The sequence below is a fragment of the Aedes albopictus genome, chromosome 2, assembly GCF_035046485.1.
Source record: "Aedes albopictus strain Foshan chromosome 2, AalbF5, whole genome shotgun sequence".
NCBI lineage: Eukaryota > Metazoa > Arthropoda > Insecta > Diptera > Culicidae > Aedes > Aedes albopictus.
Window position 1 is genome coordinate 297,083,408 of NC_085137.1, and position 16,615 is coordinate 297,100,022.

Sequence of the window (16,615 nt, forward strand, 5' to 3'; positions counted from 1 at the left end):
CAACCAACAATTTGCAAAGAGTACCTAAGAGCTACTACTAGTTTTGCTCAAAAACGAATAAGATTTATCGGTCCAATGAATTTCAGTCAGCTTTTTGTTGACTTGAAACAGTTAACAAACCGTATAGGCTAATTTTTTTTTTTAAAGACATGGACAACGTCTTCAGCTTTCGGCTGTACAGACTGTTTTAAACTTAACATTAGACAACGGACAACGGAGCATGCACCAGTGGAAACGGGGAAGAAACTATTCTCACGAAAAGTTTCAACGCCCGAAGCAGGAATCGAACCCTCACCCCATAGCATGGTGCGATTATAAGCTTGGTGACCCAAACCGCACGGCTACGAGGCTCCACAAATTGAAAGTTTATATGAAATCTCAACTTACCGAAAACCAACTATGATCATGTTATCATCTGTTAAACCAACTTAAGTTAATTTATTATTATTATCATTTGTAAATCCCTTAAAAGAAATATATATTCCACTGGGATGTTACATTTGTGTAATTTTTTATATCTATCCTGTTTCTTCTAGTTTAAAGTAATTCCAAGCATACTATTTGTAGTCTTTTTTTTGTTTTTCAATTGTGCTGTCCAGTTAGTATGCTTGGTTAGTTGCGTTCACTACCAGGAGGCTCTGTAGAGCTTTTTGGTGTGGGGGATAGTGGCGGGTAAAAAAAAAATGCCAAAAACAAAAATATCTTTTTTTTTAATGTTGATCATCTAGTTTTTTTATTCTTAATCACTTAACCTAATTTACAACTCTATTGTCCACTGGGGCACAACGTGAGCAATTTCAATTGACAGCTGCACTTACATTTTGTACAGCGCCTAGATTCTATTCTACTTTATCGAACTGGTTGTCTTTCTGCTGCCTTCACTTTTTCAACTTTATACCTAGTAGAATGATGAGCACAATGGATAATGATGGATGGCTGATGTTCCTTTCCAGTCCGATTGGGGGGTCCATTATGAGTAGCAGTACAAAACAAAAATATCTTCCCCTGCTCATTTCCCCCGATTCATTGTTTACCTTTCGCATCCCATTTTTTTTTTTTTTGCTTTCCTGTTCAACTTTTGAGGCTTGGGGTACGTTCTGGATATAGAGTTGTTCATTTTGTGCTAATTTCACCAAAATTGGGATTCGATCCCTCCATCCACGGGTTGATTCTAGTGCTGAACTGCGCTACAGGCGCAGCTATTGACGGTGAGATAATGTGCGTTGATTTTTAGATCTATTATAATATTATAAAGGCTTGAATTTTGGCTCAATATCACACCGGGAGGTATTACATTTTGTTCTGAGGCTCTGGCTTGTGCTGGTAATCAAAATCAATAATGGGAAACAAATCGGGGCAGAATAATTTAGAAAATAATTCTAATTGATTTACTTCGTTGCTAGCTATAAATGAACGAAAATCCGAATGATAGCAGGTGTTACCAACGATAATATTTGTCTTTGGTGTTACTGTTGAGATATATAAAGTAGAAAGTTGAAATATGTTGTGCTTTCAGCATCTCGTAGCAGTTCCATAGCAATAAATAAGCAGTTGGTGTGCTGCTCAAATAAAACTTTCTAAGCATTGGAAATGCTACAAAACAGCTGTCAGATTCAAAGTAGCATTTCAATTGCTATGTTAGTGCAGATTAGCAGTCAAACTGCTATGATATGACAATAAGCAGGTTGTTACTTGCGTGACACGGCAACAAAGAAAAGACGTTGGATGCTTCCAAATTCGTAGCGGCCTTTATTCGTCCGAAGTTCAGGTCCGTTTTAAATTCCTGTGCACATATAGTTTTATGGTTTAGGGCATGTTTTAGGTTAAGTTTTAGAAATACAAATATCTTACGTTTAGTGCATATATAGTGTCTTCTCTACGTCCTTCGGCACTAGTTGCTGTGGCCTGCTGCATTCAATCGTTCCTTAAGGGTTTATAGTTAATTGCATGAATAAAGCACTTTTGATAAGTTCAACAATTTCTCACCTGTTACTGGCAAAATTCCAATAACTAACCGTCTCCTCTGTACCGTACTATTAGGATATTCTGTATATAGTATCTAAGCATAATAGAAGCATTATTTTAGGCAAAATATATTAATCACTAGTTTGAATACCTTCGAATTCACTTTGTTTGTACGTAAATATTAATAATGAGAAATGATTTGCAAATTTTAGACCTCAAAGACATTACTTGTTGATTGCACATGCATTTCTCCTTCTAGATTCATCTATGCCAAGCTCTGACAGTTTCCCATTCCCTTTATTCTATTGTCCACCACTGTCACGCAGACAGCTCAGTCGGTCTGCAAGGTTATTGTAGAAGAGGTACTATCTTCACCAGGGGGCTTCGGTGACAGTCCCCCCCAGTTTGGGAACTCCGCCTCTGAGTTCACCAACTTCTCTTGCCCCTTGACGTCAAGTACCGCAACGTTCACAGCCGGTCTCTCGTAGACACCTTTCATCGTTTGAATAGTTACCTTACGTACCTGCCCGTCCCGATTGACTGTACCTATGACGCGTCCCTTTGGCCAGCAGCTTCTCGGGAGTTCCGGATCGACGATCAGCACGATATCACCTTCCTCGATCGGCGTGGCCTTCTTGTGCCATTTGCTGCGCCTTGTTATCTCCGGCAGGTATTCACGTAGCCATCTCTCCCAGAAGTGGTTGGCGAGTACTTGGGATTGATGCCAGCCACGTCTCAGCGCGATCGAGTCATTCTCCAGCAAAGACCAAGGTTTGGTTCCATCGGAGCTTCCTAGTAGCCAGTGGTTTGGTGTAAGCGCAGGAGCTGCTTCGTCTTCGATGGGTACATGTGTCAGAGGTCGAGCGTTGAGGATACCTTCGACTTCTATCAACGCGTTCCGCAATTCTTCATCATTTGGCCGGGGAGACGGTTTGAGCTCCGACAGGGTCCGCTTTACGGACTGAACCAGCCTTTCCCAACTTCCCCCCATATGAGGGGCAGCCGGTGGGTTAAAGCTCCAGGATGTCGTTGAGCTGACGAACTCTTGTGCCATCTTGTTCTGATCTACTGCCTTCAAAGTTTGCTTCAGTTCGCGCTCAGAACCAATGAAGTTGGTTCCTCTGTCGCTGTAAAATACAGCTGGAGTTCCACGCCGGGCAATAAAGTTACGCAGTGCCATGATGCAGGAGTTAGTCGTTAATGAGCTAGCTAATTCGATGTGGACTGCGCGTATGGTGAGACATGTTAGTAGGACCCCCCACCTCTTCTCAACCCTTCTCCCAATACATACTTCCATGGGACCAAAATAGTCTACTCCAGTGTGGGTAAACGGTCGGACAAAGGCGGCCAGTCGGCAGGGAGGTAGATCTGCCATAGCTGGAGGACGTGGACGTGCATCCCGCAACTTACAACGTTGGCACTGAGACCTTATTTTTGCGTATACGCGGCGCAGTCGACTTATACAAAATTTCTGGCGTACTTCGTTAATCACTGACTCATGATTTTGATGGTGAAACTTGTCGTGATAACTTCGTACTACGAGGTGCGTTACCCGATGGTCACGAGGTAGAATAATGGGATTAATAGTGTCCGGTGATAGGTATTCACACGCCGCGGTTCTGCCTGCCATGCGCAGCAAACCTTGTCCGTCGATGAAGGGGCTCAGCTTGTATAGCGTGCTTCGTTTAGGGATCGCCACTTTGCTATCGTTCCGATGGAGAACAGCCAACTCTTCTTGGAAACACTCTTGTTGCGCAGCCCGAAAGTGGAAGGTTTCTGCGTTGCGCATTTCCTCTTTTGTGATACCGCACGTTAGCCGAGGAAACCGTTTCGGCTGAGCGTTCGCGATGAACCGGAAAATATGTGCCGTCGTACGTATCAGCTTTCTCCAGTCACGGAATCTCTCTATCGGGAACTCCGACTTTGCCGTTTCGTAGTGGACGTGAATGGTGGCGCGCAACTCTTCAGTGGTCTCTTCAAGCTTGACGGGAACAGAAGGCCATTCTTCTTCTCGTTGCCAAAGGAATTCAGGCCCTTTGTACCATCTGCTTTCAGCTGTGAGTGAAGGACGTCGCTGCCATTTGGTTCCTTCATCCGCCACGTTCCATTTCGTTGGAACCCATTTCCAGTCAGCAACGTTTGTTAGATCCAAGATCTCGCTAACACGGGCAGCCACAAATTGACTATATCTACGATGATCTGCGCGTATCCACGAGAGCGCGTTCCTGGAATCTGACCAGAAGACACATCGAGAGATTGTAAGGTCCAATCCCTGGACAATGAAATGCGCAAGCCTTGCGCCAATGAGGGCCGCTTGGAGCTCTAATCTAGGAATGGTCAGGTATTTAAGCGGCGCTACACGCGTTTTCGCTGCAACTAACGAGCACTCAACAGTCCCTGCTTCCACGAAACGGAGATACGCAACGGCGGCCATGCCGTTTTCACCGGCGTCAACAAAGGTATGCAATTCGATCTCCGTGTTTTCTCCCGCTGATGTTTGAAGGCGATAGCAGCGTGGAATTTGGAGACCCTCGATTTCTGGAAGAAGCCCTAACCACATCTGCCACTTTTCGAAACACTCTCGATTCACTGTCTCGTCCCAAGTAATACCCGTTCGCCAGATGTCCTGTAGCAGTACCTTTAGGAACATTAGGTAGTGAGCGATTAAGCCCAGTGGATCGTAGATCGTCATCATGGTGCGGAGAACTTCTCGCTTTGTGGGGTAGCGTTCGCCAGTCAGCAAGTCTTCGCCAAGCCTGCTCCAGTTTATCTTGTATGTGAAGCAATCCGTTTGTGTGCACCACCACATGCCTAGCACCTTTTCAGTTGCGAGAGTGGACGATAAGTCGAGACTTTTTTCATGATTCAAGTCGCCATGGAGGGCTGCCAGAACTGTGGGCGAGTTGGACATCCAATTGCGGATTTCAAATCCTCCTTCCTTGTGGACGAACCAGACGGATTTCGCTAGCTCGATTGCTTCTTGCTCTGTTTCAGTACTGGTGAGCATGTCGTCTACGTATGTGCACCGTACGATCGCTGTGACTGCAGCTGGATGTGTTTTGCTGAAGCGTTCTGCGTTCGTGTTCTTTACGAACTGGGCAGTTGTCGGTGAGCAAGAGGCCCCAAAAGTCATCACCTGCATGACGTAAGTGCCGGGTTCAGGCTGGCCTTCCTCGTCACTCAGGAAAAAACGTTGACTGTGCTGATCTTCGTTGCGAATAGCGACTTGGTGAAACATTTCACGTATGTCTCCACAAATTGCGAAACGATTTTGCCGGAATCTGTACAGCACGTGCATTAGCGGTTCCAGCAAGTCTGGTCCGGTCAGGAGCGCAGAGTTCAGCGAGACTCCATTCGTCGTAGCAGCCGCGTCCCAGACGAGTCTAATTTTGCCTGGTTTATTCGGGTTAACAACGGGAAAAACTGGTAAATACCAGACACGTTCGTGGTTTTCTGCCAGTTCTTCTGTGGTTAGTTTACGTGCGTAGCCTTTGGTAACGTATTCTATCAGCTTCTCTTTCACTATCCGAGCTAGTTCAGAGTCCTTCTCTATGCGGCGTTCCAGATGGTTGAAGCGTTTCAATGCCATCGCCTTATTGTTTGGTAAACGTTCGCTGTCTCGCCTCCATAGTAATCCTGATTCGTACCTCACGCCGTTGAACTGGGTAAGCTCCCGCAATTGTTTCATAGCGCGCTCATCTTCTTGGGAACGAATTTGTTTGACTGGTGATGTGACGCCAAGGCTTTCGAGTGAAAAGTACTCCTTCACCACTTGACCGAGATTTTCATCAGCTTTTTCGGTATCGTGATCGCAGCAAGAGACGTGATTTGTGTAATGAACCATGTTCACAGATTGTTCTGCCGGAGCGCCGCCGTATATCGTCCAGCCAAGGTTTGTTTTAATAGCGATCGGTTGACCGGGCCTTCCTTCGCGACTCTTCCTCACCAGCGTTGCGTGTGCATGTTGAACTCCGATCAGGAGTCTCGGCCGGACGTCACGATAGGATTCTACGGGAACCCCCTTCAGGTAGTAGTATTCCGACTGTAGCTGCTGAACATCCAGTGTTTGACTGGGTAGCTGCAACTCTGTAACGGTACGAACGTCCTCAAAGCGGAAGCGCTTTCCCTTCAGTCCGGAGATGTCAATTTGAACGCTGCGTGACTCGTCTTCTGATCTATGCAAACCACCAGTCCATTTTAGACAAAGTGGATGGCGTTCTCCGGAAAGGTTCAGTTCCTTGGCCAACTCTTCGTCCATGAGCGTTTTCGAGGATCCGTCATCCAGAAAGGCGTAACAGTGTACAACAATTCCACAGCCGTACACTATGACTGGAACATAACGGAAAAGGATGGGACTTGCCCCCGACTGATGTGTGTTACAGGACTGCTCTTCACGTTGTGGTTTCACTACCGCCGCCGTTTCTGCATTCAGCTCCTTATGCAACAAGGGATGGTGCTTGTAGGTGCATCCGCTCACGCCACATTGCTTCGATTCACAGCCTCCTTTGTGTTGCTTCAGACACTTCCTGCAGACTCTAGCTTCACGAATTGTAGACCACCGTCCGTCATAAGACAGCCCTAGGAACCTTCCACATTTAGCGAGAGTGGCGCAAGTTCCTTTGCAGACGGTGCAGGCCTGAGAGTAGACCTTCTTATGTGTCCCTGTAGATCTGGACATACTTGTTGATGATGCCTGGTGATCCTCCTTCTTCCAGCTTGGCTGATCGGTGTGCGTGTTCAGGAATGCCTTTGACTTTTTGCGCGGTTCCTGACTTTGCTGTACTTCTTGATTCCTGCGCGGCTCGGCAACTAGGCAAGCGTCTTCTGCCATATCGTACATCCACTTGCTGAAGGCCGCCAGGTTGACCTTCCGCAGGCTGCGGGTATGCCTTGCCCATTCCAGCTTCATCGAAGCAGGGAGCTTTCCAATCAGCTCGCCCAGTAACGACGTATCTCGCATCAAGTCCCTCTGTCCGCACGCATCGATCGTTGCTTCGAGATTCTGAACTGCCAGCGCAAAGTCGATCATTCTGTTGATTGAATCTGGCTTCAGCGGCGGCATGGCAATTATCTTGTCCCTCAGCGAATGAATCACGAAACGCGGTTGCCCAAAACGCAGTTTTAGGGCACTTATCGCTCTATCCACAGTTGACGGATGAAGCAAAAAGCTCCTCACTGCGGCGAAGGCGTCTCCTCTCAAGCAGTTTCTCAGCCGAATCATGTTTTCGTCGTTGGTGTAGCCACACATCCGAGTCGTGCTTTCGTAGGTGGAGAAAAAAATCGGCCACTCCTCGGGGTTCCCTGTGAAAGGTGGCAGATCCTTCGCAACAACTTGACGAGCTGCGAGTTGATTACGGTTCAGGCTACAGTTTAACTGGTTGCTGCGTGTAACACTTTTCTGCATGCTCCTAGGGTCCATCCTTGGTGTAGAGCGCCGAATCGGATTGAATTTCGATCCGTTTTCTTGAGGATCGTCATCGATGTCTTCCTCCGATGAACTTCCGATGTCCTCGTCTGCACCTTCGCTTGAGTCCGTGCTCTCGTCATCCGTGTCCGAGTTAACTCCGTCACGCAGCCAATCCTCCACTTTGGAAGCCCCATCTACTTCATCACCGTCTTCTGCGCCTTCGACCTGCTCATCGAGTTCGGCGAGTTCTTGGAGTACACTGTACTGCTGCTCTATTAACTTCTTCTTATCTTCCAGCAGGGTTCGCTCAGCATCTAGTTTTTGCAGTTGCAGTTCCAGCTGTGCTCTGGACGACTTCCGCGAAGTTCCCGATTTCACCGATGCTGCCTTTATACACTTTGCCGGCTGATCCCCCAGGTGCTTCCGTTGTTCCTGTAGATCTGGTTGCTTCGTCCCGGATTCCTTCTTCGCTTTGCCTGTAGCCTTCTTTTTTGGCGCTTCCGTCCTCGTAGTTTTGGAACTGCGACGAACTTTCCGATTATCATCACACTTCACACACCGCCACTGTTTTTTCGCGATACGATCATCGACGCCCACGCAATTGTAATGGTGCCAACCATCACAATCATCGCACTGCACCATCCGGCTGTGATCCGCGAAACGACACGTTTGACAACTGTGACCGATCGTTTCAGACTGTTTGTCCCGCGGGGAAGGGACATTGTGTTCCCGACTTTTCGACGACCTACTTTTTACAGAGGGTGCCTTTTTGTCCCCACCGGGTTTGAGAAGGGTATCTTTATTTGGGTTCATCGTTTGGGGTTCGTTAGGGGGGTCTACATGCGCGTCTTCAGATTGATTAGCTAAGCTCTTACCTTGATTACCAGTAGTGGCAGCAGCATTGGCCGAGTCCGACATCGTTCTTCGGTAAACGAATTTAAAAATTTGTTACTTGCGTGACACGGCAACAAAGAAAAGACGTTGGATGCTTCCAAATTCGTAGCGGCCTTTATTCGTCCGAAGTTCAGGTCCGTTTTAAATTCCTGTGCACATATAGTTTTATGGTTTAGGGCATGTTTTAGGTTAAGTTTTAGAAATACAAATATCTTACGTTTAGTGCATATATAGTGTCTTCTCTACGTCCTTCGGCACTAGTTGCTGTGGCCTGCTGCATTCAATCGTTCCTTAAGGGTTTATAGTTAATTGCATGAATAAAGCACTTTTGATAAGTTCAACAATTTCTCACCTGTTACTGGCAAAATTCCAATAACTAACCGTCTCCTCTGTACCGTACTATTAGGATATTCTGTATATAGTATCTAAGCATAATAGAAGCATTATTTTAGGCAAAATATATTAATCACTAGTTTGAATACCTTCGAATTCACTTTGTTTGTACGTAAATATTAATAATGAGAAATGATTTGCAAATTTTAGACCTCAAAGACATTACTTGTTGATTGCACATGCATTTCTCCTTCTAGATTCATCTATGCCAAGCTCTGACAGTTTCCCATTCCCTTTATTCTATTGTCCACCACTGTCACGCAGACAGCTCAGTCGGTCTGCAAGGTTATTGTAGAAGAGGTACTATCTTCACCAGGGGGCTTCGGTGACACAGGTAAAATGCAGTTATAAAACTGAAATACGGCTTGTTTTAATGCTTATTGGTTACCTGGGTAACTATGTATCTGAACTGATCAATCCTGATCTAATTGCTCATAAAAAGGAGTGCAGCCCAGTTACGTACCGATGAAACTCTCAAGGCCATCGAAAGAATCTTTCATATAAAAAAACATTGCAAAACCCACAACTATCGGATTCTGCGTTTCTACCACCAAAGGTTATAATTCAAATCCCGCTATCCACAATCCATTGATTATCCGGCCATGGAAAAGGAGAACCAAATAATGACAATATTCAAATATCCCGTGGCAGTGAAGAAATTACATGCTTCATTTATTAATTAAAAGTTATGAATGCACATACACCCATTAAATTGGAAGCCAAATGGCGAACAACGGCAATCGAACAATACAGGCATCGAGACCAAAAGGATCCGCAATCGCACGCCCCAAGGATGTTGGTAATTAATTTCTCGTTCAGGTCAAGACAAGTTGACTGCAAGTTTAGTAAAATTTATTGTCAATAGCTGCGGGGGTAGCTGCATCGTGCACGTGAGTGCAGTGCTGGATGACTCGCCACTGCTCGATGTGTGATAAATTTGAAGAAATTTGTGCTTTGGTTTCGCCTGAAGGCATTTCTTTTGGTTGTGCGATTCTTTTATGAAACTTGTCCTGAAGAATTTAATCCCAAATGCGAAGGGTAAGATCGGAAACTAAATAATTAAAATTAATAGCTAGAATCTTTTATTCCTGGTGTAACGATCCAACTGGATAATTGTCTGCTTTCTCAGCGTCCATTACTAAATTACATTTTGCATCCGTATATCACTTTGAAGGTACGATGATACTGTATAACTGTACATATTACATTAGATATTTTGTTGAGCATCTTTGGTGCTTTTAAAATACTTTAACACAAATATATCATACATATACACTCTGGCACAAATTTCCCAGATGGAGGAGAACGTGCCTCTTGAGCCGACCTACATATACACTCCCGTTCAAAAGTTTGGGGTCACCCCTTCAAAAACATGTCATTTTTTTAGGCCCATATCTCCGCCAATTTGCGTCCGATTTCAAAACCCTAGGTTTCATTCAAAAGATAATAAGTCAAAGAAACTTTGAACATGATTTAAAAGAAACTTTTTCAAAAAATTTTGTATGTAAACTTAACCCAAAGTTGCCAAATTTTCTAAAAGATGAATATAAACTTACGGAAGTGTCGCTGGAAGTTGGGTCGACCCAATTTTTAGATGAGAGCGGTAATATGACCCATTTTCTATTGACTTTTAATTGCTTTTTACAGAACTTAGCTAAAAAACCTAGAAAAAAAGTTATTAAGTAAATTAATCCTTGATGTCATCGACCAAAAGTTTGGGGTCACCCCTCAATATGATGTATCGGCCAAAAGTTTGGGGTCACTTTCGTAAAACATGGAAAAGTGATTTGGTGATATCTTCTTCATCTAAAGTTCAATTTTAATTATTTTTGGCTCATTTCAAAGATAATCAACTCAGGGCGGCTGGCAACACTGATAAGCCACAGATTGTTTTCTCGCTTGCAAAAATTAAAGTTATGTATTTCTAGAGTAATAGTAGAGTTTAATATGTGAGTTATTGTGAATCGTATAGTGCGTTATATTCTTTTTAGGCGGAAAGTGGAGTTCAATCAAAAAAATCAATGCAAATCAGTGAAATTTAAGTTTTAGTCTCTCAAAGTGTGCGGGCGGGAGTAAAGGGAAAAAAAAGAGGAAGAAAAGAAGAAACACAACGAAAGTCTATAAGTGTTCGAAAAAAAGCTCCGGTGAAAAAGCTAGTGTTTGCTCACGACTTGTGATGTTGTTCTCAAGGCTGATCAGCATTATTTGGAAGGCGAAGCGAACAGTGTAGCGGAGAAGGATCATCAAAACCGGTGAGAATGTTTCATGTCGTTATTTAGAAACAATATTTTGAATAATGTCCACTATTTTACACTTAATTTATTTCCTTCATTTCCGATTCATTCTACTTGCACATGGTAGGTGTCTTTGTGTTGGTATAAATTAAATTCAATAACCACAAAATTATGGCAAAAAGTTGCAATCAATTTCCCCAAAAGCTCTTCCGATATTTGAGGTGCGCCTACTGACTACCAGATGTCGCTATTGGAAGAGCTTCTCACTAGCAAATCGCATTACACCCAGAAAAATATCTACTCGGTCGCTGGGTTGGTCTTGCTCGGAGGTCGGTGGGTCTTTTTTCTTACTCGGTTTCCGTTGAAGGTGGGACAACTCAAAGTCAATTAGATGGTCCACTTTAAGCCGAAACTGAATGAGAAACTAGCAGACTTTGCCGGTTTCTGAGTGAGACTAACTCAGTAACTAAGCGGGTGTTTTCTGGGTGCACGGCGTTGATCGTTGATGACACAAACAGCTCTCTTTTCTTTTTCGTCCAAACCAAACAACACAGAAGAGAAATCCAGGGAAAACTTATTTGACGTGAAACTATATGTTTATATATTAATACAAAATGACAATCTATTTCTATATGGATCATTTTTAGATAAATTTTAGACAGCAGGGTTGCGCTGATGTGACTAATCGATGGAGCTATGTGAGCGTGCATAAAAGTTGTTTCGTTAAAAGCTTTTTTGGACAGACGCTACACGACGCTCAAACTCATTCACATATGAATGTGGCTTGTACTACTGATTATGCTTTCTCTTTCGATCTTCTAGTAGGATTATTAATATGAAGAGATTGGAGAATAAAAGCTGCGTAGGATGCTATCAAGTTTTCCCGGTGAACATGATTTTACAACATGCTTTTCTCGTTTCTTAGGTTGTGAATTAGCGGATGGCATTGGTTGAGTGAATGAGTTGAAGCGTGTATACCACTACTTTCGGATGGTTGATGCCGTTGATGCCGCATGGCACAGATATGACAGTGTTGGTAAAACAAAATCTTATTGGATTTCAGATCGCGCAAAAAGGGTCGCTGACGTTTACAGCATGCACCGAGAAAAATTTCTACACCGAGAAAAATTTCTACTCAATGACTGAGTTGGCCTTACTCAGAAATCGAAAAATCCTTTGTTTTCTTACTCAGTTTCCGTTAAAAGTGGGACAACCCATTGCCAATGGGTTGTCCCACTTTTAGCCGAAACTGAGTAAGAAAACAAAGGATTTTTCGATTTCTGAGTAAGGCCAACTCAGTCATTGAGTAGAAATTTTTCTCGGTGTACTCAATGACTGAGTTGGCCTTACTCAGAAATCGAAAAATCCTTTGTTTTCTTACTCAGTTTCGGCTAAAAGTGGGACAACCCATTGGCAATGGGTTGTCCCACTTTTAACGGAAACTGAGTAAGAAAACAAAGGATTTTTCGATTTCTGAGTAAGGCCAACTCAGTCATTGAGTAGAAATTTTTCTCGGTGTGCTCACTTGAATTTGCATTAGAAAAGATTGTTTTCATCACAAAAAGTAGTAGTATTTTTTTTTATATTTTAGGGTACGAGTGCCATCAGTAATCTCACGCTCCCATTTCCATCCTATCCGAGAACAAGCGATTACGGCACCGATTGATTCCGTTCTTTTGTGTTTCATGCGTGCTCACTTCTAACAAAAAATACAAAAATAAGAAACAAAACAAACAGCGCTTCATTCCTTTGTTTTTAGTAGGATGCAAATGGGAGCCACATGCTTAATAAGGGAACCAATACCCTATATTATATATTTTACAGCAGTTAAATAAATTTCAGATGACAACAATGGACCAACACAGCCACATTTTAGCAACCTATGATACGAATCAATTTTCGCTAAAATCGACTCAATACTAAACTCATCTTCTTCTTCTTCTTGGCGTAACGTCCTCATTGGGACAAAGCCTGCTTCTCAGCTTAGTGTTCTATGAGCACTTCCACAGTTATTAACTGAGAGCTTCCTCTGCCAATGACCATTTTGCATGCGTATATCGTGTGGCAGGCACGAAGATACTCTATGCCCAAGGAAGTCAAGGAAATTTCCTTTACGAAAAGATCCTGGACCGACCGGGAATCGAACCCGTCACCCTCAGCATGGTCATGCTGAAAATACTAAACTCATAAGAATGTCCAATATGTCTACAAGGCGCCAACCATAAATTACGTAGCGCTCTGTGAAGCATGAGGGCAGTATGTCCAGCATTAAAATTCTTACAAAATTTTAGATCTTCTGTACATCGATTTTGCGTAAGAAATGGATGCCATTTGAGAGAAAGCTACTTAATAATCTTGTATCGACAAAACTGTATTTCGAGGTGTAGCTTATAATTCCATTCTGATATTAGATTTTTTAACCATTTATTCTTACAGCAAAATGGTAGTCAATGAAGCATCCCAGAAACATGTCATGGTTGAATGAGATATTTAATTGATCGCAACTGTTTGATTTTCAGCTTTTCACCTTAGAACGTAAATGGCGTAAATAGAACTTTGTTGAATAGGTAACTAAAGGATAGGAAGTTACCGATGAACCCCTGTCATATAAACTCAAATCTATCATACGTTGTTTACTTTTGACTTCCATATATAAAATCCACTATGTCATTGTACTGATTTCTTTATTGTATTGTGAAATATTTCAATTTACATTCATTTTATTGTGGAGCGTCCATAAATTATGTCACGCTGACGATCCATGCAAAAAAAAAACAGGAGTCATAAAAAGTGATAAAAGAGGGGGTTTGAATATTTTTTACTTTAACCTGGTGGGATTTATAGACGATCTTTTATTATTACCACTCACATTATATATTTTTTATTATATTTGTATTTGTATGTATAATTTATTGTACTAAATATTACTATTGACATCAGATTATATAATAGATTTTGAGCGTGAATCAGGACATCATTGAAGTTGCAACTGTACGACGGAGTATATTGCCAGCCGTAGTGAGGTGAGAAGATATTGCAACATCCTTGTAGATGGGTTCTTTTATCCCAACAATGAACTTGAAGCGCCCTTCTTGTAACAAAATATCCCATAGAAAGCATGAGAAGTTTTGCAAAATTCCTCATTCCGTTTGATCATGCTGTTGGAAGGAGAAACTCTTGAACCCGCCAGCCAGAAGACCAATTTTATTTCTGTTTTATCATCAATAATCAACTTTATTCAAATGTTTTCAGTTCAATTATCTAATCATAAAGGTTGAATTACCACATTTAAATACTACCAATGTTAACTGTTTCAGCGATAATCCGGTAAATGTTTAAACTTAATATATAACAATTTGTCATACGCTGTTTTCGCCAAGGAAAGCATCCCATAAAACCCCATCCAACTTCCAACTCCAGATATCTATGAAGTGGCCCAAGTTCTTGGACATATTCTGAGTAGATATCTAATCAACATTTTCTCCGCATCCCCGCTGATCGTAAGGACCTGGCCAGGTGTCGAACAAAGTGGTCGTTCAACGAATGGTTTGTTAAGTCCCAGGCAACTTTTCTGGCGCATTAACCGTCTCTATTGACAGCCATCCCAGGATGTGTACGGTCGGCTATGCTATGCTATCAACAGTAATCATTATTATTATTATTTATCTTTATTAAAGAGATTTTCAGCCGGCGGCTGGTTCATCTCTAACAGTAATCATACTATTCGTCTGCAAATTATATTTATTATAATCATCCTCCTTATATCATTTTACTTTATTGCATTATTTTATTTACATATAATGATATAAATGTTTTATTATCTTTCATTGTACTATGATATTTTACATTCAAGATTATATATGATCTTTTGCATTTACATTTTATTTTTATAATAATGTTCTCCTTACCATCTAGGTCATGAATTGATTGGTCAGCAAATAATACTCATTCATTCAAATTATCTACAAATGAGACCACATTTCATTTCGCTGCATTACACAACTAATTACATAAAATTTCATTATAATATATATTTATTTGATATGCCGTATTCAAAATTATATGTCATCATTATTAATTATACTATGAACTTTATAACTATATTGGGTTGCATTGGTATTTTTTTACTGTAATAATTTTCTACGCTATCTAGGTCAGGAAAGGACTCACCAGCAAATAATACTCATTCAAAGTATGCACAATTTAATACCTTATTTCAGTTCGCTACATTAAAGTGTATTCATTATACGCCATCTAGGTCAGGAAAGGACTCGCCAGTGAATGATACTCATTCAAATTATTCATTGTACCATTATATTGATATTTCCAAATTTCAATGCTGTATTCCAACATAACAATTTATACTATTGACTATATAACTGTGCGGGGTCGGGAGGGTGCATCAGGGCATCATTGAAGTTGTAACTGTACGACGGAGTGGATTGCCAGCCGGTGTGTGGTGAGAAGTAACTGTAACATCCTTGTAGATGGGTTCTTCTATCCCAACAGTTGCAATGGATTTGACGCGCCCTTCTTGAAACAAACCATCCCGTAGAAAGCCTAACAAGTAATGTGAATTTCATTATTCACCCTGCTGGATCATACTGCTGGAAGGAGATTCTCTTAAACCCGCGGATTTCGCGTAAGTGTCTCTACTTACGGGTCCGCCACACCCCCTTTTGGCCCTTCATACAGCGGTATGTTGAAATCAGAGTGGTAATGTAATTTAATCTTTACTGTTAAGTGGAACTGCATGCAGAGCAAGACTCAAGCTAGGATGGTGGCTACATACATACATACATACATTTCAAAGATAATCAACTAAATTTACGTTTGATGTCTTCAACTTAACGTATTTAACGATTTTTGTATATAAAAATGTTATGTAAAGTTAGCACATTTAAACCACGCTTCAAATAATGAGGCAACTTTACGTTAAGTTTTAGTATGTAAATTTCAACAAATATGTGTGGTTCAATGTCCATGCAGTTAGTATCATTCATTTTATTTCAAATAAGCCAGGAAGAATTAAAATTGATTGAAAGATGACAAAGATATCAACAAATCACTTTTCCATGTTTTACGATAGTGACCCCAAACTTTTGGCCGATACAGCATTTTGAAGGGTAACCCCAAACTTTTGGTCGATGACATCAAGGATTAATTTACTTAATAACTTTTTTTCTAGATTTTTTAGCTAAGTTCTGTAAAAAGCAGTCGAAAGCTAATAGAAAATGGGTCATATTATCGCTCTCATCTTAAAATTTGGTCGACCCAACTTCCAGCGACACTGCCGTAAGTTTATATTCATTTTTTAGAAAATTTGGCAACTTTGGGTTAAGTTTACATACAACATTTTTTGAAAAAGTTTCTTTTAAATCATGTTCAAAGTTTCTTTGACTTATTATCTTTTGAATGAAACCTAGGGTTTTGAAATCGGACGCAAATTGGCGGAGATATGGGCCTAAAAAATGACATGTTTTTGAGGGGGTGACCCCAAACTTTTGAATGATAGTGTACATACATTTATTTGCTCAACATCACATTTAACCCTTCAGCACGCGCGCTGTTGTAAAAAGAACAACACTACCAAAAAACCTCGCTCATTGTATACAGCGAGAGCGCGTTGCTGTTTGGGTTGCTTGATGGCGCGCGTCCTAAAAGGTTAAGATAAGACATAATCAACAATAGAACGCCACAATACCCGGCATTGTGTGAACGC